The sequence below is a fragment of the Bidens hawaiensis genome, unplaced genomic scaffold (genome assembly GCF_021521415.1).
Source record: "Bidens hawaiensis isolate Kalapana, Puna unplaced genomic scaffold, B.hawaiensis_p1.1 tig00008655_1, whole genome shotgun sequence".
NCBI classification, from domain to species: Eukaryota; Viridiplantae; Streptophyta; class Magnoliopsida; order Asterales; family Asteraceae; genus Bidens; species Bidens hawaiensis.
Window position 1 is genome coordinate 799,424 of NW_027491625.1, and position 26,128 is coordinate 825,551.

General features: G+C 37.8%; 2 pseudogenes across 1 annotated transcript; both read right to left on the minus strand.

Moving 5' to 3' along the window:
* Positions 1 to 160: 160 nt before the first annotated feature.
* Positions 161 to 25,302, minus strand: LOC143529739 (heat shock 70 kDa protein 16-like; annotated as a pseudogene). Its single transcript, XR_013134715.1, has 6 exons — positions 24,412 to 25,302; positions 7,960 to 9,144; positions 7,653 to 7,847; positions 6,733 to 7,108; positions 328 to 474; positions 161 to 257 (listed from the first exon to the last, which is right to left on the minus strand). The product of XR_013134715.1 is annotated as a heat shock 70 kDa protein 16-like (transcript).
* LOC143529701 (putative serine/threonine-protein kinase PBL22 pseudogene) lies at positions 24,632 to 25,314 on the minus strand (annotated as a pseudogene).
* Between the last annotated feature and the right edge of the window lie 814 nt (positions 25,315 to 26,128).

Here is a 26,128-nt window from a genome sequence, read left to right on the forward strand (position 1 = left end):
ACTTGAAAAAGCCATAATCAAAGTTCAAAATTATAAACATGTATGCATACAGAGTACTTGCATAGAAGTGATGCACCGTAAAGTTCAAAATTATAAACATAATGCTGCCATTTTGTGGTTTCCTTTGGTCCGAGTCCACAGATAGGCCAACTTCGTCAGGGTCCATTGGTTGGTCCCTTTGGTTTGAGTTGACTGCTTGTTCAACTTGCTTTTGTTATAGCATGTTCCTCGTATTTATTTACAATCGGTTCTAATAACTACAAAAACAAACAATGTTACATACAACAGTTAACAGTTAAAAGCTTAAAGTAGCATTTGTATTGACACCTTTTTGAGATGTTCAAGTCTTCCAGTATAGTCTTGTTCATATTCATCATCACTGTCTTCATATAACCAGTCTTCGGTTTCTTGAAGTTCGTTAGTGATTACCTCCTTGTCTGAATCTGTGGCAAAGCTTTTGTAGGCACCAGAAAGCTAAATTACACAAATTCTGTCAGTTTATATGCAACCCGTATAATTTGGTTCGGGTAAAAACGACAACTGGCCAAAATGGAGTCGGGTTGAAATGAGTTGTTTTAGAAAAAAAAGTACCAAAATATGTTCACCATTTATATTTTCTTATGGTGGCTAGCGGCGGTTGGGATGGCAACGAGGTGGTGTTGAAAGTGGAGGCGGCAACGATGATGTTAGATAACGGCAGCAGTGCCAATGGTGGCGGCAGCAATGGTGTCAGCGACATCGAGTACGTGGAGAAACAAAGAAAGGTCATGGGTATTGCACACCCACTTGGACCCTTCTAAGAAACAAGTTTCATAATGGTTACCTGTTTTGATCCGTTTACTAATTTAAGTAGACCCAAACTGATAGTTGTCTGATTGGAGATGACCCAAATGAGCCCATATACAATTTACTTTTGCCTAAATATGTTGGTAATTTCTATCAATATAGGCCCCTCACGTGTAGGTGATCATGTTAGACTTATTGGGCCCATGGAATTCATTAGTGTTGTAATGGATTTATGGGGTTGCAATTAGGGTTTATTATATTTGATAATTACTTGTTAGCCAAGTTTAGAACACCCTATAAATACATAACCATCATTAGGGTAATGGTATTAAGAGGGATTATTGTAATTGAGTTTTGAGCTAGTATATATGTAAAGATCCCTTATAATAATATGATAGGTTTACCCTAAATCTTGTATGCTTGTTTGTGTTTATATTATCAATTTGTTCTTGAAAAGGTATAAGAGAGGTTAAGCTCTTTTCCAGTAATAAAGTGTGTCTGATCAAAGTCGTGTTCGACTCAGAGTGATTGAAGATTGGTGATTGACTACGGCTTTAAATTGTAGGAAACCCCACCGTCGAACAAATAAGCTGAAGCATCCGAGACAAGGGATCCTACTATGTTTTTGATTAAGTGTGTTCAAGAAACGGTGTTCTTGAATGAAAAGAAGGTTATACTCGGAAACTACGAGTCCAAAAATGGTGATTAATGGTATTAGGACAACGGCGCGAGTAACCACATGACGGGTAAAACAATCGTGTCACGGGAAAGGTTAAGTTTGGGGTTGACTCCTAAGTTGATATAAGCGGTAAGGGGTCGATTTTATTTGAGGCTAAAAGCGGTGAACATCGCTTACTTACAGATTTTTATTTCATACCAAGTCTTAAAAGCAACATTATTTGTCTCGGCCACGCCTTAGAACACAAGTGTGATATTAATATAAAAGATAACTACCTTACGATGCATGATGGGCTAGGTAGGTTATCGATTGTGACACTCGTCAATTTCAGGTTAACTCCGTTAATCCAAACTCCGTCAATTCAAACTTAAGATCACTAGAACTATAACGCACATCTCATTTCATTTAAACTAGGGTTTTAAATGACGCTTGACAATCACTACACATGTAGTCTTTCGGGATTGCACCGAAACGCAAACGAGTTGACTCAAACCATTGGTGAACAAACGACAAACATCAAAACAATAAGTAATTGATAATTATATGTTAGGCTAATGTGTTATTTGATAATATTGAGTAGAACATTAACTCAAGATGCAAAAAGCTATTTTATGCTAGAAAAGTAATAACTAAAAGTTGAGGGGCCATTGTGTAATATAATTATTATTAATTAATAACAAAAACCCTAACCTCCTCTCTCCCTCCCAAACCCGATCGCCCCCCCCCCCCCCCCCCAATCCCTCTCTTCTTGGCTGCCGTCACACTACACACACATACACACAAGGATTTTCAAGCTTTTGGTTGAAGAATTAAGGTGCTAGGAAGGTATTAACAACTACTCTAAGCATTCCATATGTTTAATTTTGATATTGAATGGGTTAATCAAAACCCTAATTCACGAAATTGATGATTTAGATGAGTTAGGGTTTGATTATATGCTTGATGATGATTTGCTAATGAAATTGATAACTTGTTGTGTTATTGTTGTTTGTTAATCATTGTTCTTTGATTTTAAACTTTCAAGAAAAACCCTACTATGTGTGTAATGTGAGATTGATATGCATGGTTGGTAAATATTGTGTCTAGAGTGTTATATGCATGGATTATGGTTCATAGATTGTTGTTATGTTGAGTTTTGATGTAAACTGGTACTGGACAGATTGTTAAGTTTATGTTTAGACGACTGTAATTGAATGTTAATGTGGTAATTGGTCGAAATTATTAACACTACAGTGTACTAGGTTGAGTCTAGTTTCTATAAAGTCCAAGTTTGTAATTTTTGGACGTGTAAAAGTTAACTTTTATTATTTTACAAAACTGAAGTGCAAGTCTGAATTGTGAGGTCTGCTGTTAGGCTGTTTTGAAATTATCATATCTCATAAACTACAAGACCAAATGGGTTGGTTCCACTTCTGGAAGTTAACATGTTGAGTTAAGAACCTAACCCAATTGGTCTTGCATTAATTGAAATTACCATTTAACGGGAATAACAAATATCATTCTGTTGCGCATGATTTTGACTGCTGTGAGTTTACTGTAATGTTTTGGTCTTTGTGAGAAAACTATGTGGAATAAAAATATAATAAAAATAGTTCTGGAAACCTAACTCATGTGTGCTTTTGTGACGATTTTTGGTGAATTAATGGATATGTTGTGATCTGTTGAATAGAGTAATCTTTCAAGTAGAAATATGTCTTGATAAAACTAGCTGCTGAACTATACGAAATTACATGAAACGTACTTGTTGTTAGATAATTGCCATGATTTAGACTAAATTGCCCTTGTGGGGAATAATTGCTAGTAATGTACAATATTAATACTTGACACGTAAGTAGTTGTTCACAAATGTAACGTATCCCCAATGTGTTTGTTGAGTCACACACAATTCACAAACGAAACACGAAACGTATCTCATGCATAGGTATTATGTGCCGAGTCTAGAGACTCAATAATAGTTCTAACACTTAGAAAATCTCATTCTTGTTTTAGAACGCTAGTGAGGATTTTCTGTGACGCGCATCTCTTGGTTGACTTGTTTTTGAATTCTTCGCAAACAGTGAGTTTCACGTTCCCCTTTTACTCTTTTAAACGCTTTTACTTGGGGGAGATAACATACTCCAAAACGCTTTAGATTTTGTTATTAGTTATATATCACTTGTAAAGGCTAAGTGGCAAACGAACCAACTAAAGTCCTTCATAACATCGAACCGTTTAGTATTTGTATAATAGCGAGTCATTGTTGAGTAGTACTACTGGGTTTGACAAACCCCACCCAACTCTAAACTCGACTGGAGGTCGAGTGGGTGTAATCTTGGCTAACACATTTTCCATGGTCGTGGTAGACATGGTGGCAAGGCAATTGATAAACAGTCAGCTTCGGTGTCGAACACTTAGTAATACTTGTTTTATAGGTTAGCTACCTATGAATATATAATTGATTTAACATTATCTGGTAACGCAAATGCAAAACGTAAACGCAAACGCAAACGCTTTATTTATAAACTCGTGAACTCACCAACCCCGTGTTGACACTTTTAGTATGTTATTCTCAGGTAGCCGAGGCGGGTGCGCGGTATAGGAACATGCATTACATTGAACTCTATCGTTTTTGCAAACTTGTTTTTAAACTGTTATTAATTGGGTTTTAAGTCGTCCTGCGTGACGCAACACTTGGTTTATGAATTTACGCTTCCTCACTTATTTACACTTAAATGTTTCGTGGTTTGAAAACTTTACTTATGGTGTTTGATTATAACTAATGATTCTGATCCTGTTAGTTCACACCCTCTGACGGTAAAACTCCGTTAGTGGATTTTGAGGATGTGACATCGATGAAGGTGATTTGTTCCCCTAATCGGCTATACCATATACAATTAAAGATTGGTAAACTGATTAGTTTACTTAGCCGAATTGAAGATACAAGTTGGTTGTGGCATGCTAGGCTTGGCTACTTGAACTTTGAGTCACTAAAGCTTATGTCTAGTAGGGAGATGGTTGAAGGGATGTGTAGCGTAACCCATGAAAACAAGTTATGCGAATCTTGTTTGGTTGGGAAACAAACGAGGCAATCCTTTCTTAATTTGGCGGATTTTAGGGCAACTCGAGCCCTAGAACTTGTGCACGGTGATTTGTGTGGACCAATTACCCCTCCAACAATAGCAGGTAACATGTACGTTTTTATTTTAGTCTATGGTTACTCATGATTCGTTTGGACGTATTTGTTGAAGGTTAAAGACGAGGCGTTTGAAGCTTTTAAGAAATTTAAGGAATTGTTTGAGAGTGACATTGGGAAAAAGTTCAAGACATTTCGTACCAACCGAGGTGGTGAGTCTACCTAACATGAGTTCAACCAGTTTTTTGACACGTAAGGCATTCAAAAACGTCTAGCGACACTATATTCATCTCCACATAATGGGGTAGTTGAAAGACGAAACCAAATTTTATTGGATATGACATGGAGTATGTTAAAAGAAATGGGTGTTCCGAATTACATATGGGGTGAGGCAATTCTGACATGCAACGTACATTAAGAATAAGATTCCTACTCGTGCCATGAAGGAGAAATGCCATACGAGATGCTAAAACAAAAGAAACCGAATATTGCTCATCTTAAAGTATTTGGTTGTGTGACGTGTGCAAAGATAGTGGGAACTCAATTGAAGAAGCTCGACGACCGTTCGAGGAGTTAAGTGAATATCGGAGTCGAGACCGGGTCTAAAGGGTACCAGTTTTTTGATTCGAAGACCCATAAGATTGTGATAGCTTGTGATGAGTTTTTTGATGAGAAGAAGACGTGGGTTTGGTTTAATTTGAGGCAAAACAATAAAGAAACAGAGCTAGCACCGAGTTTATTTTGGGTTAATTGGAACAAAGTTATTGGTACTGGAGTTGGTCAAGTTGTAACCGAGCCTACAAGAATCAACAAAATTAGTGACGACAATTCAGCTTTGTTGTCAAGCTCATTGACAGAGTCAACAACAACTTCAACCTCTGTCACTAATTCAGACAACCCAACAACCAGATTAGCGACATATTCTGATACTCTGGTCACTAATTGCAGCAACGCGGCAACCAGTTTAGCGTCACCAACAACAATCGGTTTAGCGACAGCCTTGGTTTTAAAAAGCGAGAGGCGAACAAAAGCGATGAGGTCTAAAACTGAAGCGCGAAGCGCAAAAAGCGAAAGCTTTTCGTATATGAGGCGTAAGGTTTTTATATAATTTTTTTAAATATATATCTTATGTTTTTAGCATCCCAACTCTAAATGTAGCAATAAATAGATGTTACATATGATTCAATATATAAATTATCTACATGTACAACCTAAAAAACATGTTTTACAACATTTTGATGCATAAAAACGACATCTGTACGAAAGGCGCTCGCTTCGGGTTCGCCTCGGCTTCGCCTCAGGCCGCTTTTTGCCTAAAAATAGTGCCTCACTCTCACCTTTTGAACATTGCTCGCCTTGAGTAGGCAAAAGCGATGAAGCTCTCGCCTTAGGTCGCCTCTCGCCTCGGCTCGCCTCAGGCGCGCTTTTTTAAACCAAGGCGACAGCCACACGTAATGAACCAGAAGTTAACTTACGAAGATCTACACGAATTCCAATTGCACCGGTTAGGTTCAATGATTATGTCCTATGTTCAGAAGTGGAGGACATTGAACTTCTTTTGTTAGAAGAAAGTGAACCAAGGAATTTTGGCGAAGCAAGATTCAAACCGAAGTGGATAAAGGGTATACAAACGGAACTCGAATCAGTTAAACGAAACAACACATGGAAGTTGACCAAGTTACCAAGATGATCTAAAGCTATCGGATTGAAGTGGGTTTTCAAGGTGGAAAGAAACGCGAATGGTTCAATTAATAAATATAAAGTAAGACTCGTGGCAAAGGGTTACGTGCAACAACCTAGACTTAAAAACGTTCGTATGCTAATTGCTATTGCAGCTATTGAAGGATGGAAATTACATCATTTAGATGTAAAGTCGGCATTGTTAGTGGTGGAGCAAATTAGTGGCAAGGAAAAGCGAACTGACATTCTTACAAAAGCACTTGCGAGAATCAAGTTTGATGAAATGAGAAGATTGCTCAGCGTTGAAGATCTCCTAGTTTCGAGTCGGAAATTAGGGGGTGATTGTTGGTAATTTCCATCAATATATGTTCGTTACGTGTAGGTGATCAGGTTGGACATATTGAGTCTGTTCCATGTTTCTATTACCAATTTGTTCTTGAATAAAGTTAACCCATAATTCCAATAAAACAAGTACCTTGCTACGAATGTCATAGACAAATGACTCGAGTGTGTTTCTTTGTTCCTTAATTTCCTCCACCTTTGTATCTTGTTCTGTCAACATTCTTTCTTTCTCTATAGCTTCATCTAGTTCATCATCTGTTATCGAGACATCTAAATTCTCAAAAACCGGTAGATTCCTCATATGATTGTCATGAGCCAACATCTGAAGCCACAAAAACAATTGAGGATAATATCGTAGTGATTTTAAAGAACCCATTTTCGACATTAGCATAATACTAATAAGCAATGCTTACTTTTGCGGAATCTAATTCAACAATTCCATGGTGGCTAAGCTTGAGTTTAAATTTAACCTTAACATCTTCTGCATCAGACCGTCCAGACGAACCAATCTAAAGGAATATTTAACAATTATATCAAGGTATGACTGGGCAATGCAATATTATAACATGCCTAGGCCAGTAGAGGAACCGAACGTTCATTAAAATGTTCGACGAACGAACAAGAACGCGTACCTCGTTTGTTCATTTATACTTTTACGTTCATTCATTTACTTTCATTTATGTTTGTTCGCTTACAAATATATATGTTCGATTGTTTGCATATCCATTAATATTTTATAAGCCATTACCAGTTTTTAGAGTTTTATGAAATTGAAATATTTTTAGGTCCAATATATAGATGTTAGTTCATCTATGCTAAGTTATGTTCGCTCGTTTAGTTCGTGAACCCTTCGTTTATGCTATTAGCGAAAAAACATAAACAAATATGAGCACACTCATTCTATTAACGAACAAGAAACTTTATTTAATTGTTCGTGTTCGGTCGTTTGTTCAGCTAAAGTTAGACGAACGAACACGATCACGCCCCGCCCGTGTTCGTTCAGTTCGTTTACAAGCCTAAACATGCCTGAGCACACAAATATGAGATTCTTACCCCGAAATGACCAATTATATGTGATATTCCTGCAGGAAAAACTTTACTTTTACCGTATGCCACTTGAAGATAAAATGGAATCTTTCCCGAATGATGCAATATCTTCTCGTTTGGAATTGAAGTGCCTTTTGGAAAAACCATAATTTCTCCATGTTGTGAAGGAATTACTACGGAGTATGGAAACGAATCCTCAACCTACGAACATAATATGCATATTTAAACAAGAATGAACCTACCCAATAAATTACAAAAGAATACAATAATGTTGTATTCTCGAACATTGCACAAAATGAGTTAAAAGACAAACCTTATAGTCACGAACTCGGAGATTTGGGCTAAGCATTGCACAACGAAGAGCACATCCTCTAGCAACACATTCACTAGCATATAGTGTTCTCGTTGGCTCTTTCCCGAAAAATGAAGTTAAAACCCTCGTTATAGCCGGTATGCGGGACCCAGAACCAACAAGCTCAATAGTATACAACTTATCAGCGGTTACACGAGAATCCTCTAAGGCTGTACTGCAACAAAGAGTAACCCTTTCCAACAGTTCAGATGACAGATTCTCAAACTTAACTCTGGTTATTATTCCTCTGACATCTATGTCACCAATCAGACACTTGATACTCAATGGTGCTTCCGCATTGGCACTCAAAACTTTCTTCACTTTCTCGCATGATGCCATAAGCCTAACAGAAGCACGCGCGTTCGAATACACGTCGATTTTGTATTTTTTATTAAATTGTGTTGCAAAGTACATGAATAAAACTTCATCAAAATCTCTACCTCCCAATTTCTGATCAAAAGAATGAGACAGTATTTTCATTCCCCCTTGTTCAAAAGCTGCAACAGTCACCTGAGTATCACAGTGTCCAATGTCCACAAACATGACAATAGTCGGGCTCGAGTTAGACAAATCAGTCTTGTACATACCATAACCTAATGCTATGGCAGTACCATCATGAATCAACCTCAAAGGGTTTAAACCAGCAATATGTGCAGCATCAAGATACATACGCCTTTGTAAGTCCGAAAAATAAGACGGAATCCCAATCACACAGTCGATAACAATCGATTGAAGACTTTTCTCGGTTACTTGCTTCAAGTGTTTGAATAACATCCCCAAAATCTCCACTGGTGTAAACGTCCACTTCTTTTTCAAGTACTCTAACTCGATCAAAATACCACCAAGTGGGCCCTCACTGGTCGTGAACGGTAGCAGCTTAAGATCTTCCTCAACCTCTATATATAGTTTACCAATCAACCGCTTAATCTGAGAAATAGTTGATTTTGGATTTGCAGTAGCAAATGCAGCCCCTGCAGAACCCATACGCCTGTGCTTATCACCAAATAACACCACAGCAGGCGTCTCACACTTCAATCCGTCATTCAACAACACATCAATACCACTACGCTTCGCAGAAGCAATAACACAGCTCTTGTTCCCAATATCAAACCCTATCACACTCATCTTTGAGATCTCAAAAGTCACCTAAATATTCAAACAAAAATCAGTTCATACATACAATTAAATGATTCAGTAACAAGTAAGACATGAAAACATATAGAAACATCATTCAACAATACACCATCACAACCACACTTTTTCAGCGGCAATAACCGATTTGGTTAGGCTATGTGTAGTGGAGGGGTTACATTGCGGAGCGATTTTTGACACGTGATGCCACGCCAACAACAAGGGGGCGATTTCCATTTTAAGGTGTAGTGGTCACATCGCCAACTCATTTTATTTTTTTCTTTTTATAATTTAACTAAACAAATAAAACTTCATTAGCTTAAATAAATAAATAAATCAACATTAAATTAAAAACAAATATTAAAACAAAAAAATTACATAACAAAAATAAGAAAAAAGAAAAACACTAAAACTAAAAACTAATTTCGTAGGCCATATACTTCCCGTATTTTTTGTTTTCGTTTTTCTTCCAATTCTACAGTCGCTTCAGTTTCGCCGATTGAGCAAAGGAACTGGATGTCTCGTTCCATTTGCCGCAATGCATATGAATCTAGTCATTGGGTGTTCGAGTTGTTTTCAGGATTCATTTTTTAGGTGTGTGGAGATTTGGAAGATTCAATGAGGTGTTTTTGTTTGAAAGAGTTGGTATTTTTGTTGGGAATGTGGTATTTATGTTGTTTGAGATAGTGGGTTTATATATAGTGTGTTGGTTAATTTTTTGTTTTTTTTTTGGATTTGACCGTTGTCAACTATTATATTATTAAATTCAATTCCAAAGCCGACGACAAAAGCATGTTGCCCCCCCCCCCCCCCACCCCCAAATCGCCCCAATACCAAGGGGGGTGATTTTGCCCTCTTTTTTCTTCCCACAACACTTTTCTTTAGGGATGTTCTTTTTGTCTTTTTTACCAAACATGAGGGAGCATGCCTTCAACCAACATGTGTTTATACCAATTGTATTTGATACTTTGGTTACCTTACATCTGGGGTGTGGAGCTACTTAGTCGAGTACAACGGGTCATGAATAGTAAGGTTGACCTTAACATTTATAAATGTGGTTTTCAAAATTCTTTGTGTTGCTATTCAAAAAAGGATAGTCGCGTACAGAGCCGGCCCAAGGCCAGATCGAAAGACCGAGGCCCATTCTCTTAAAAGGCCCATAATTGTTAAAAATATATATAATTTATAAATAATATATATTCCTTTAATAGATAAGTTTACGGAGCGTCTCTCTGGTTCAATGGAAAGATGGTAGTGTATGGACTCAAAGGTCATGTGTTAAATTCCTATTTGTGAGCTGTTTTTGTAACTTTTTATTATGTTTTTTTTTTGTTTTGGTCTGTATTAGGCTTTGGAAATGTAACTCAATTGGTAAGGTTGTCAAACTATATATCACATAATTAAAAGCGTGATTTCAGATGTTCTTTTTATGTTCGTCCCAAGCCCCAAATCTTTAAAGGATTCTCAGAGATGGCGTTGGTTGTGTAACTTGTTGCACTTTTGCCATCTATTTCGATGCAAACACTACTCTTTAAGTTGGATTTTTAATATACAACAGATCTGCATGTTGATCAGTTCTTCATGTAAGCAATAGAAAACATGATAAATATTAAACCTATGAACATGTTACATCATGGAGAGTAGTAACCGCAGCAGAGTATGATGTAGTCGACATGTTTGTCATCTTGATCGAGTTCCCATTTATGATGTATAGTTAATGATGGTGTTAGGGTTCTTGAGAGGAACCCGATTTAAGAGAGATGAGGCACACAAAATTGTTATGTGTGTGTGATTAGGTTATGATGTTAATATTTATCTCTCTTTATATATGCACAAAGGGAAACCCTTTATTAGTTAATTAAAGGTAATATGGCCCATCAATATTTACCAAACTAATATAAAATAAAGTATAACTAATATTTAGATCTAATATAATATAAATGATAATTTGGCCACACACACACACACATATATATAGGGGATGAATCTTGCGAGAAGTGATATTATAACGAGAAATGCGATAAGTGAAGGTGTAACTCCATTAATCCCTAATTTCACTCCATTTTCTTATTGTGTAGGTGCGTATGTACGTGTGTAGGTACGTATTTTTGTATAGGTGTATGTATGTATGTAGGTATGTAGGTTTGAATGTGGCTCGGTACGCTTGTATGTGTGTAGGTAGATTTGAATGTTGTGTAGGTAAGAAATGGAGTGAAATTTGGGATTAATAGAGTTACACATTCACTTCTCGCACTTCTCGCTGTAAAAAAACTTCTGAAATAATCCAATACCTATATATATATATATATTATTTTTATTCTTTCATTCTCCCACTTGGCCGAATAAGCATTTATTATGAGTATTAAATAAGTCTAATCATAATTTAATACTCATTTCAGCTTTAAACTCAAACTGGAGCAGAAAAATACAGCCATTGAATTGAACATTAGTTCAAGACACCCATTAATCATACTACAGTTGTTGGGACTTATTTTGTGGTTTATGCTTTGTATAATGTTTATGGCTTTGTTTAGTTGACGAGTAGCGGGTTTAGATTGGCCTGTGTGGCTTGTACTAACCAATATAAGTTATGGTTTTATCATTTGTTAGGTTAGACACATATATTTTTATTCTCTCTAAAAGTGTAATCAGTTTTGTATTGTGAGATTAAGTACCTGACTTTTGTAATAAACGTCTGCTTTGAATCTTGTGTTTGTGTTCTTTTCATCTATTTCTTGATTCATCATGTGTTTGGATTCCGCCCAATCATGTGTTTATTTGATATTGCATTATAGTGATCCATATCGGGACTTACAAGTGATATCAAAGCCTATAGACCTATTCTAAGCTCGGTTGCGATATCAACGAATTCAAGAAATGGATTTTTGGATTTTTTTTTCAAGGTGTTAAATTCGAAGTTTTGGGGTGATTTTGCTCGGTTGATCGTTGAAGTCTGCTGAAACCGAAGAACACGAAGAAATGATATTCATTGGTTGTTTATCGAAACTTTGAGTATTTTTCAAGTCAAACTGGGTTCTTGGTAAAACATACTTCTCGGCAAGACTTGGTTCTCGGTGAAAAAGGATATTGGAAATGAGTTCTCGGTTCAGCAAGTGTTTACGGCTCAGGTTTGGGTTTTCAGTAAAATTCAAAGGTTCTAGGTGTGTTCTCGGTGTTACTAGTTCTTGGTTAAGGGTTCTCCGCCGGATCTACTCTCCGCACCGTGTTTTCGGTCAAAAAGTGGGTTTTTGGTTAAGATGGAGTCAAAGGATGTCACAATTGGCACCAACATTCATCAGAAGCTTGATTCCGTGATGGGTACCATAACTCGTGTTCCTCGTCTGTTATCTGCTGATGAGTACGACGAGTGGAAGTAAAATTTTGAAAGATACATGAAGATGAATGACTCCAGGGGTTAAACTCCAAGGATTGGAGAAGCATTCTGAAAGGTCCACTTTGGTGACCTATAAGTTGGACGATGATGAGAGGACTGTGGCTCCCAAACCAGAAAATCTGTTCACTAATGAAGATTTTGGTGGTAGAAGATGATGTGAGAGCCTTTTCTACTCTCACTCTAGCATTATCCCCGGATATTGCTATTGGTCTTCGAGATGCAAAGTCGGCTAAAGAGCTATGGGCAGTCATTATAGATAATTTTGAGGGAAATGAGGATATGCAGTAGAGTAGACGAGATCTGTTGAAACATGAGTTCAATATGTACTGCCACGTCTTGGGTGAATCTCTTTTTGCTCAACTACAAAGATTCACCAGGCTCGTGACCAATATGAGATATGCTAATATTGAGCTAACCCTTCTTGAGGACTTGAGGTCAATCAGAATTTGCTGAATTCTCTTCCTCAAAGCTTGGATTTGACTGTGGCATTGATCAAGAAAACAGAGGACTTAATTAGACTAACTGTCAATGAGATGAAGGTCGTTATTAACTCATATGATATGGATGACAAACAACGTGCCATAAATCACGCTAGCTCTTATAACATTGCTGGTTATAGTCCATCCACCAATACCGCCTTCTCTGCTCAAGATGGAACAAGCGGATCAAGATCCAGCTCAAGCCGGTTTTCCCTAACACCCTCAAAGGCATATGTCAATACTAATGCTTCATCACCCAAGCCTGCCTCTCAGATTCCTTCCATCTCTAAGGAAACTGAGGAGAACATCGCCCTAATAACAGGTTTTATGAACTACTACAATGCTTTTCTTGTTGGTGACATTGCCCCGCTGATTTTGTTTTGCTGAATTGGATCAAATTCATCCTGAAGACGTTGAGGAGATGGATTTTATGGCAAATGGTCATGGCCGTCTTCAGGGAAAAGAACTTCACCAAGAAGACTGGTAAGAATAATTGGGCTATCACCAACAACAAAAAGGGTGGGATTCGACAAAATAAAGATGAGGTGCTACAACTGTCACGAGCCCGGTCATTTTGCTCGTGAGTGCACAAATACTGCCAAAGAACCGAATGAAGAAAGGGCCATGGTACCAATAGGGCAAGGCGGAGGAGTTGGGTTAAAAAGTGAAAAGGCTATGGTTGTACAACCGTTTGGATGGGAGGATCAGATGAAGGCACTCAACTTGGGAGAGGAATTGGCTAATTTGGCTTAAGTTGAAAATGTGGAAGTGGAAAACTAGACTGAGGATCTGATGAAGGAACTCCAATTCGCCTTCATGGTAACTTCTACTCCAAACTCCAACCAGGTGAAAACTAAACTATGTTCTTCTGAATGTGCTTATAAAGTTGAAATGTATAGACTTCATAATGAAACCACCTTTAGACAAATGTAGGATGTTCAAAGGGCCAATAACACCTATAAAGCTCATGAGCTAAAAATACAAGGAAAAGAAAAAAGCTCAACGAAAATATATCTCTAAACTAAAAGCTGATTTAAGTCAACAAGGTTGCATCTATTTTGATGCTGAAAAGAAAATAGCAACTTTAACCGATGATCTAGACGCATCTAAGTTATAAATTGCAAAATTAATTGCTAAATTTGAAAGTACCAACCTCAATTTTAAAAAATTTGATGTGTCTAGCACGATAGTTTATAATATAGTTGAACATCGATTAAAATTTAAAGATAATAAGGGTGCAGGTCTTGGGTTTAATAAAGTTCCTCTTCCTTTCAAAACTAATTATACATTTCTTCCCATGACAAAAAAGGAAGAGGAAATGATACAACATTTGCAATATGGTAAAAAGGTTGCAATGATGTTGTGGGAAAGGGCTCCCTCAAACCCATTGAGCCTGTATTTTTTAATAAGGGTGATTCTAATGCCTTTTCTTCATGTGCAGATGAAGTATTAGTTGAAGAGTGGTCGTTAGAGGACGAAGACGATTTACTTGATTTAATAAATAAACAAAATAAAAACTGTTTGTGATTCTGTTCCGTTGAAACTAATGTTTGTGTAGGCTATGTTTTTAAGAGCAAAAACTTTGTGCTTATACCTTATGTAACTACTTTTACTAGTGGTGTGACTGATAATAATGTTGGTAGACCTGTGATAACTAACAAATATGTTGCTCCAAAATTTGTAAAAGAATGTGAAACTTTAAATGCTCTTTTGGTAAAACAACTAATAAGGAACAAGTTAATAAAGATCAAGCTGGTTCATACAAACATATGAGACTAGGAGTTAACAGTAATGACTTTTATTAAAAGAAGCAATCTTACTACTGTTGTGGAACTCCTTGTTACATAGCCAGAAACTGTCCATATCATCAATATATACCTTATTATGGACGAAGACAAAGGAGTATGCCTAGGCAAGGGTTTCAAAATCAGTTTAACAGAAAACCCTCCAAGGCAAACTCTTCTAAGGGTGACTGGAACGTCCGTAAACGTGCAGATCAAGGTTCTAAACATCATAAACTATCAATGGAAAAGAAACCTGATAAAAGGTCATGTTCGGACCCAAAACCAAGCCTGAGTCTTAAATCAACCAAGGGACCAAAAATTTGTTCTTCGTCTGTTCCAAAAGCCAAAGTCAGAAAACCCACATGTGTTGATCATAAGGTACTCAAACCTAACCTAATTACAGATGGTTGCCTAAAACTATAATGGACCAGTCCCCTATATATTCTTGTGTTAACTCTAGAAATTTATTTGAGAACATGGAGGACATGACATGGCAACAAGTGGCATGTATAGATGCATCAGTTTACCCGGTGTTACTATGTACTGGGTACGTAAATCTAACTAATCCCGCACTTTGTGCAGGAGCAACTATGGAGAATTATCATCATACCATGGTATGTTGATAGTTGCTGTTCCAGGCACATGACAGGAGACATCACCCAATTGCATGGCATTCAAACCATTAATGGTGGGTATGTGTCCTTTGCGGGAGGAGAGAAGAGAAAGATCACTCAGAAAGGTACAGTAAGTAATGGTGTGTTAAAGTTAGACGATGTGAACTATGTTCATGAGTTGAAACACAGTCTGTTAAGTGTATCTTAGATTTGTGACAGAGGTTTTTCAACTCATTTGACAAACAAAGAATGTCTTATTTTGAAACCAGGCGTTGTCAACCCAGAAGAATTGGTTCTTGTTCGATCACAAAGAAAAGATAATGCATACATGATTGACATGAACCAAAATGTTCATGAACAAATTATCTGTTTATTTTCAAAAGTGTCGGAACAAAATGCCATGCTCTGGCATCGTCGTCTGGGTCATGCAAATGTCAAAAACTTGAATTGTCTTACTAAAAACAACATTGTTAGTGGCTTGCCAGTTAAAGATTTTATAACCTTCAAAAAATGTGTGGCGTGTGCTCAAGGAAAACATCACCGTAAATCTCACAAGCCTAAGCTTGTCAACAATATTGAGTCTTTACTTCAATTACTTCATATGGATCTTTTTGGTCCTGTTAGTGTGCTCATTACTTATCGTAATTCTTATTACTTAGTTATTATTGACGATTACTCATGTTATTCTTGGGTTTTTTTTTTCTAACAAAAATGAGACTGCAGAGCTAATTAAGAGAATGGTAGTGTTGATGGAAAATCAGACCAACTTGAAGGTCAAGGGATACGGTGTGACAACGGCACTGAATTCAAAAATGTTTTTTTGAATCACCTTTTTGCTGAAAAGGGTATAAAGTGCCAATATAGTGCTGCAAGAACACCACAACAAAATGGAGTGGCTGAAAGAAGAAATCGTACCTTGATTGAGGCTGCTCGTACGATGTTGTGTGATTTAAAATTGCCTCTTTTCTTTTGGACTGAGGCAATCAACACGACATGCTATGTGCAGAATAGGGGGCTCATCAACAAAGACTCTTGAAGACACCCTATGAGTAGCCTTATGGGCACAAACCGACTGTTGCTCATTTGGCGCTTTCGGGTGTCCTTGCACACTTTTGCATTTGGAAGTGACACCGAAGTTTGACTCAAAGGTCGATGACTGCTATGTCGTTGGATACGCTGGACGTACATCTTATAGAGTTTAAAACAAGGCCACAAAACAGATTGTGGAATCATATGATGTGTGCTGGCTAGAGGAAAACGAGACCGACGCAGGAGTTAGTCTAGATTGGTTATTTGACTATCATGAACTGTTTAAATCATTTAATGTTTTCCTATATGTTGTTTCAGCTACTACTGGTCCATTTCTCAATGAGGATGAAGAAGATGAGGTTGTGACAACCACAACAATACATAAGCCAACGATGTTGAGTATTGATCCAACCAGATTGTATGATGAAGCACTTTAATTGACCAGTTTGTACAACCTAAGTTGATGTTGAAGCAATAGCGAACTCGTTCATCAAACATTGGAAGTTATATTTTCCCAAAACCAATTTCGGATGAAATATTTGCAAGCTCTTCTGACATGCACAGTTCTTCCTCCGGGGAGTATATTTCCACATATGCACGTTTTCAAATCTTCCAGTCACACTACCAGTGCCAAATTATCAGATTCCTACAAACATTCAATATGATCATCCAATTGAGAATGTTATTGGTCCACTCAAGGCAGGAGTTTCCACACGTAGTCAAACATGGGAAATTAATGATTGTCTCTACTCCTGTTTCATATCCCAAATTGAACAAAAGAGTGATGTTATGGCCTTACAAAAACCTAGTTGGGTTGAATCCATGCATGAGGAATTGAATCAGTTCAAAAGGTTACACATATGGAAGTTGGTGGAACTTCCCGAGGGCAAACAATTTGGAGACTATTTTTATGGAACGAAGTGTGTGGTATTCACCTACCACAAGAGTCTCCAACATATTTTTGACCAAAAATATTTAAACATGAGGCAACGACGCTGGGCCGAACTTCTTAGTGACTACGATTGCGAAATACGTTACCATCCCGGTAAAGCAAACGTAGTAGCTGATGCCCTTAGTCACAAAACTCATGTCAAAAGCATTCTTCTTCTAAGTGTTGTTATCCAAACCGATCTTCAGCTACGTATCTTTGAGGCCCAACACATCTCTGTCACTAAAGGCAATATGTACAGAGATATGTCATGTGGTGCTGAACTCCAACTCGAAACCAAGTGTGATGGTTTGCTCTATTTTCTAAACCGCCTTTGGGACCCAGATCGTGACAATCTTCGCACGTTTATAATGAACGAAGCTCAGAAGTCACGATATTCTATCCACCTCGGTGCGGATAAAATGTATTTCGACCTTCGAACTACTTTATGGTGGCCCGGCATGAAGAAAGATATCACTATCTATGTCGGAAAATGTTTAACATGTGCTAAGGTAAAAGCCGAGCATCAAAAACCTGTTGGTCTGCTCGTGCAACCTTTTATTCCAGTCTGGAAGTGGGAGAACATTACGATGGACTTCGTCACAAAACTTCCAACCACCAAGAGGCAGCATGATAGTATTTGGGTAATCGTCGATCGATTAACCAAACTAGCCCATTTCATTCCCATTCGGGAAAAGCTTTCGATCAAGCAGCTCGCTCAGATCTATGTCAACGAGATTGTTTGTCTCCATGGTATACCTTTGAGTATTATATCTAACCGTGATGGTCGTTTCGTGTCGCATTTTTGGAATTCGCATCAAACCGCTTTGGAAACTGTCTAGATCTTAGCATCGCCTATCATCCTCAAACGGATGGTCAGTCTGAAAGAACCATTCAAACCCTTGAGGACATGCTAAGAAATTGTGTGCTTGATTTTGGTGATAATTGGGATACTCATATTCCGTTGGTTGAGTTTTCATACAATAATAGTTATCATTAGAGCATTAAAATGGCTCCATTCGAAGCACTCTACGGTCGTAAATGTCGCTCTCCTATTTGTTGAATGAGATGGTGAGACTCAGCTCACTGGACCCGAAATGGTACAGGATACCACCAACAAAATTGCTCAAATTCGTAATAATCTTCTTACTGCTAGAAGTCGCCAAAATTCTTACGCTGATAAGCGACGACGACCCTTGGAATTCGAAGTCGGCGACCATGTCCTCCTTAAGGTTTCAACTTGGAAAGGAGTAGTCCGTTTCGGTATGAAGGGTAAACTAGCCCCCCGTTTTGTTGGTCCATTCGAAATCCTTGAACGAATCGGAGATGTTGCTTATCGCCTCGAGCTCCCGCAAGAGTTTCAAGGCATCCATCCCGTGTTTCATGTTTCGAACCTTCGAAAGTGTCTAGCTGATGAGAACCTTCATATCCCTCTCAACGAGGTACGTATCGATAAGATAATGCACTTTGTTGAAAGATCAGTGGAAATAGTGAATCGAATGTATAAGGAAACCAAGCGTAGCTGAATCCATTGGTCAAGGTTCGTTGGGAATCTAAGCGCGGTACGAAAGTCACTTGGGAACGTGAAGACCAAATGAAGTCTAAGTATCCGCATCGTTTTGCTACGGATGTTAATTCCTAATTTCGGGACGAAATTTCCTAAAAGTTGGGAATGTTGTGACACTCGTCAAGTTCGGTGTCGTGTTTGTGTCCGTTTGATTCCCGTTTGTAATCGGATCCTTATATTTAATAAAAACGTCCAATTATTAATTACATATTTTGGTTTTGTCTTTATTATACTTATGCATATTTTAAATTGTTTAAAGTATCTGTTATGTGCACTTTTAGCCCCTACATTATACTATTCACCGCATTTGATCACCAAACCAATCTTGAGGGCCCTTATAGCAATATAAGAAAACTTTTTCCCTCCCATGCTCCTTCTCCCCGTCGCCGACAGCCCCCCCCCCCCCTTCAGTTATATTTTTATCCTTTTGACCCATAAATCACGGGATTGGATTACATAGTTTGATTCTTAACATGCACGCTCCATCTTGTTATGGTATAATGCGTAGTGGACAACTAGACCGAATCAATTACGAATCATTTTCGTTAACTATGAACGCGGGTTTAAATTGAACGTGTTAGCCTATAAATACATGATCAAAACTCAATTAAACTGCTCCACACCACCATCTCTCTATCACGAAACAAACCCCTACCCTAATTGCACCGTTGTAACAGAAACAGACCTCGTTTGAATTCGTCTTCAAGCCGAAACCCTAGTTCTTGTTTTCCTTCAATCCTTCATCATATTAGGTAATCAATATATTGGTTGGGTTCGGATATGGGCGTTTGATAAAATCCCTTTGTCAATTTTAATCGACAGGTATATAATCTTCAATTGGATTCGATATGATTTAGTGTTTATAATAGATTTAGGATTAATCTGAGTTATTGTTATATATATATATTTCTGTTTCATGATCTTAATGAGTTAGACACTAGCCGAGTTGGCAGTGCACTTCACATTAAAACCCAAGACCCAGCCAGGGGCGTGGGTTCGAACCCCCTGGTCTGGTTTTGTAATATATTTTTTTTTCTTTTTAGTTTTCCATATTTTGGTTAATTATGTTTATTTTTTTCAATTAAAACTTTAAATATATTAAAACTTAATATTGTTTACACTTGTTTAACGAGCTAAACACCATTAACCTTCTAAGATAAATTCTCGTTAAACGTTTTCGGGTACCTATATATAATCAATTATAAATCTATATATTTTACCATGATAATAACAACAAAAATAATAATAATAATAATAATGACTTTTAAGAACACTTAAACTAACTAAAATTTTTCCAATTTAACGATTCCCAAATCCGTTACAAACCAATTTTTTCTTGTGTCTTGCTTGCGTATCTCGTTTAAGTATTTATTTCATTTACGCCTTAGTAATTAGGACAAATTGTCGGGACTTCTCGCGGGACCAACTAGTTGCTCTAATCATTACCATCACCTCGTTTCCATGTTTCTCATTCCAAGTGAGTTCTTCATAACCCCATTTTTAACGATTTTAATATTTTTGGGGTGTAGCATGTCACAAGTTTTATCTCTAGTTATGTGCTTGTTTATAAACTGATTAACAATTAGCATACATGTTAATACTATTCTTGCAACGAGTTTACTATTCTTGCAAACGCGTACACATAGCGGGAGGGTCCGACGGGACGTACCTGCGCCGTCTAACGTTACGACTTCAGTTGTTCGTAAGGTGGTTCTCATTTCCCCTATTACTACGGCTTCGGCTACAGGAACAGGAGGACGCCATTAATTGATTTCATTTACTTTACGCTTGAATATTTTTTGCATTACGAATGTTGAATCGTGCCTTTTATATATATGTATACTCAAAAACTTATGAAAACTCACCAACTTAATTGTTGACAAATATATTATTTTCAACGTGCTACAAGTTGAATTGATGGCATGCTAGAGATGAAGATCATTAGTATACCTTAGGCTATTGGAATAAAGAACTTATAACTTATTTATTGTTTCGATGAAGTTTTTCTTTTTATTTTTATTTATGAATGATTGTGTACTTGTTACGTTATAAATTGAAATAAATATAATTATTGCCGCTTTAATAGTGCTACGGGCTATGAGTGATCTGTACGTTACACTCGAGCGTATTCCGTACATTACATTTGTGGTTGAGCTTATCACGCGAATTAATAAGGTGAAGTCCATAAAAAAAACTATTCAAGAAATTAAAAAAAGAAAGAAAAAAAGGATCATAGTAACATGAGGAACCCCGAGGAACCGGGGTTCCGATCGTAAACGATTTGTGACATGTTTGTCGGGTTAGTGATTGAACCAATTGAAGTCGAAGGAAGCGAGGCCAGCTGTTTTAGTTCGTTTAAATCAAAAAACCGATCGAAGGAAGGTGTGTCCGGGTCCCGAACGTGGTAAGTTTTCAATAAAACGAAGATGTGTACAGGTTTCAATTGCGGTAAGTTTCCGATCGCACAAGGTATGTCCTGGTTCTGATCGAGGTACGATCAAACAAAGATGTGTCCAAGTTTCGATCGCAGTATGTTCTTGATCAAATGTGTCTATCTTCTGATCGCAGTATCAATTCTATTGAGTGTTGCCAAGAACTAGTTGAAGTGAACCAAGAACGGCAGTAACAACCTTTGATCGGCAAAGAAAATTAACATATGACATAATCATGGTCGAAAAGTTTGATAAACTAATAATGATGATCTAAAGATTTTGGTGAATTGTATCCATGGGTTGCACGGTAACATGGGTTTTGAAGTGGCAAAGTTTTTTCATTGGCAAGTTGTTCCAGAATTCATTGGCTCCACTCGGTTATATTTAAACAATTTATCCCTATCATTGACAAATAAGCTTTCCTTGTTCTCTTGGTTAAGATTAGTTCTTGATTAATCATCGGCTCTGTTGTGTCAAAGTTTACAAGTATAAGGAGACATATAACCAATTCACAATGGTTCAGTGGTGAAGCAGTGACGGTTATGGAGTTAAAAGGTGGTTCAGGCCAACCGGTATAACAGAGTGCAACGAGGTTGTGTGTCAACTTTGTTTTGTTTTTCGTCATGTTGAAGGTTTCACTAATGATGTGCCATCACGGTATGATTAGATCTCCATGTGTCGGGCAGTGATAATGTGCAATCATTGTGTATCGGGATGGTTAAATCTCCATGTGTGTTGAGGTAGTTTAAGGGGGCTGAAACGGCGTGTACGAATTGTGTGTTCGTAGGAGAGCGTCGAAGATGATCAAGGCAAGCGACAAGGTTGTTATTTGGAGGAGAGTTGAATATGTCTAGATTCCGGGTGGATTAAGGAACAACCGATCGAGACACAAGTTCGTGTGAAGTACGTGTGACGAGTCAATAAAAAATCAAGTCCAAAGAGATACGAGTGTTGTGGGATGTGAAGGACCTTAGAGGAACAAGTATGAATCTATAGGGAGTGTTGGAATTGAACACTTGAGCTGAAGCGAGAAGATGTGACCTGTTGCGTTGAGTCACGGGATATTTTGAGTCGAGTTTTTTCATGTGTGACATGGTTAGATAATGAGTGTTAAACGTTTCTAACACTAAATCAGATTGAAAGCTCCTAATATTTTGGAGAAAATTTATTATAATAATAATTAATTAATTATTATAAGATATGTTAATCTTATCCAATGAGTTGGTATTATTTTATTTAATTCTATTTGTTCTAGATTCAAATTATGTATTTGAGTTAGTATAGGATTGGAACCATGAGTTTATATATACTCTAGGTTCAACGTATTAGTTTTATTAATATTTTTTTGACAGAATTACAAATTTTGTCCTTTAAAATAAGACGAATTACGGTTCGTGTCCTTTTCTAAGTTTCCTTGCAGGCGGTGTACTTTAAACTTTTTTTTCCTACAAGTTTTGTCCTTTACGCTAACTGGGTTAGAAAAAGTCAGTTAAGTATGACATGTGCCAGACATGTGATGGGCATAATTGTAATTTTATCCTTTCTCTCTTCTTTCTCTCTAAGCCACCACCATCACCATAAACTCCGGCCACCATAAACTCCGGCCACCGCAAACGATCCCTATCACCCGAACCCGACCCATCCTTTTCCAAAACCCGTATCCCTATCACCCGAACCCGACCCATCCTTTTCCAAAACTCCGGCCACCATGAAGCCCAAACCCACAGCTACCGCCACACACCAACCAAATTCCGGCCACCAGAAACAACCACACCACCATACCGCAACCACCACTACACAACAGCCAACACCTGCAACTGCCACCACGAAGCCCAAACTTTTTAAATCGACCACGAAACCCTAAAATATTAACCCGGATCTCAGATTTGTTACCGGGTTCCCTATCAGAACCCACAGCTACCGCCACACACCAACCAACAGAACCCACAGCTACCGGATCTCAGATTTGTTACCGGGATCTCAGATTTGTTACCGGGTTCCCTATCAGAACCCTAGGTGGCGGTTGTGGTGGTTGTCTGAGTCATTGGCGATGGTGTTCTCCGATGGGGCAAGTTCTGATGATCTTTTTTAAGGCATAGGAGGTGCTCCGGCGACCCTCGGTTTCCCAGTGACACCCCTTGCAGCAGCACTGGGTTTTTGAAACCACCACCGCCGCCGTACCACTCCTCACCGTCACCTCCCTCCTCCACCACCACAAACCCTCCACGTCATCCTTCCCAATAACCCACACCAAACCCTTAATCACCATCCGCCACCCAACCCCTAATTCATGAACGGCTCTGATTCAATACACGCACATCCACCAACGGCTCCATAGATTGACGGGTTTGCAAACAGTGAAATGATTTAGGGTTTGGGTTTGGATCTTTAGTGGCCTCCCAAATCTCTATTCAATTTCAACCTTCTGCTGCCGGTGGAAATTAGTGGTCGCAACAGCAGGTGATGGGTGGTGATGGCGGTGGTGGCATGTGGTGGCTGGTTGGTGATGGTGGTAGTTCTGAATCTTATGAATGTTATAGAGAGAGAGAGTGAGTGAGTGAAGAAGATGAATGTTATAAGAGTGTGTTGAAGAAGTTGCAGGTACAGGTGAAAAGACAAAAATGCCCTCACATGCGTCTCACGTGAGGGCATTTAACTGAGTTTTTCTAACCCAGTTAGCGTAAAGGACATAACGTGTAGAAAAAAAAAGTTTAAAGTACACCGCCTGCAAGGAAACTTAGAAAAGGACACGAACCGTAATTTGGCTTTTTTTAAAGGACAAAATTTGTAATTCTGTCTATTTTTTTTTTTCATTATCATTTTTAGAAAAAATTCATGTTTTTGATTCACTTTCTCAAAGTTTAACATGCATTATAGTATGTACCATGTTTTCAAGAGATGTCTATCGGCTATTGAAACATACAGGGTCGCCTTCATATGGTAGTTTTATCTTCCAGTATTCATGATGATCATATTCCATCCTCATCAAAAGTCACATTTATGAAATTTACAGTACTAAATTTACAAAGACATTAACTAGATCTGTTTAACTTACCTGGATTTGCAGGGTTTCTTCAAGCTCTTTAGTAACAACATCCATTTGAGGTCGTTGTTCCCGATCATTGTGTAAGCATTCATATGCAACTTTTGAAAACTTTTCCAAGGAGATCGGGCTCATATGTTCCCTTATACGCGGATCAATAATCTCCTCCAATTTCTTCTTTTCATAATAGTCCATGGCCAATTTGGCTGATAGCATGAAACCATCTTTCTCTTTAAAGAAGCAGAGCCTCCCGGTCAGAACTTCAAATAGCACCACTCCAAAAGAATATATGTCCGATTCTTTCTTCACGATGCCACTAGAAAAGTATTCTGGTTCACAATACCCAAGTGTACCACAAGGCCTGGATATAACTCCACTTCTATCTAAACCCGCAAAGCTTAATTTGGACAACCCAAGATCAGAAACTTTAGCCACCCATTTCGCATCTAACAAAATATTTGAGCTTTTGACGTCTCTGTGGATTACGGCTTGATGCTTTCCGACATGCCTATGAAGATGATCCAGCCCACGAGCTGCATCAGCGCATATTTTGAGTCTTTTGACCCATGTAAGAATACTGTGTTTTGAGTCATTGCGCCTTATATACCGATCCAAACTTCCCCATGCAGCGTATTCATAAACAAGAATCCTCTCCTTGCCCTCGTCACAATAACCGAAAAGAGAGATTAGGTTTGGATGATCTTGGCCGGTGAGCAAATGAATTTCTGTCAAAAACTCCTTTAACCCTTGTCCAAATTGCTCACTTAACCTTTTTACAGCCACAATGGTACGTCCACCGTTCACTGTTAGTTCCCCTTTGTACACCGTACCAAATCCACCTTTCCCGATACATGTTTTGAAATTTTCGGTTGCCACGAGTATCTCTTTGAGTTCTATTTTGAGGTGTTGCGACATTTTTAGCCCCGCCATGAGAAAGAGAGAGGTGTTTGGGTTGAAATAAACTGTACGTTTCAACGTTTGAGATATTATGAACGCGTGAAGGATGGAATCTGGCATGTCAATTTATCCATGAATTAAGTTAAGTAGCCAGGTCCAATAGTCGTCGGAACACAAGTTGATAATATATATGTGGTTAGATTGAAAACCCACTTGGGTTATAAAAACTATGTATTAGTTGTTGATTGACTTTAATCTATGGATGAGATTGTAAGATTCTTTTGGTGGTTAATAAATCAATTTATTAATTGATAGTAGTACAAGAAAGGGTAAAACTGAAACAAAGTGGGTTGCGGCGTAGCTTATTGTTTGCCTAGCACTTTATTGTAATCGTTTTGTAGTAACTAAATTATACATTTATAAAAAATTTATATATATAGAAAAAAACAAAGGTAATTTTTCAACTTTATGATCAACACGTCTCCTTGCCATTTGAATTATCTCTCCTCTACAAACTAAATTCTGGTTGGGAGTAACTCGTTGCCGGGAAGAAGAAGAAGAAGAAGACTCAAGAGAATATTGGTGAACTGATTGGGAGGTCTGCAACTTAGCTTTTGTTTCTTTTTGTTGTTTATTATATATTAGCTTTAAAGCCCGTGTAGCACACGGGATGATTTAAATAATTAAGTTACAAATAAAACAATACAAAGGTATATGGAAAAATGTATTACATCTATACATGTATCATTATACATAAATTGAATTTATTTATATCACAAAATGATTTTCCCAAAAAAAATAATACACCCTCAAAAACATACCAAAGAACACT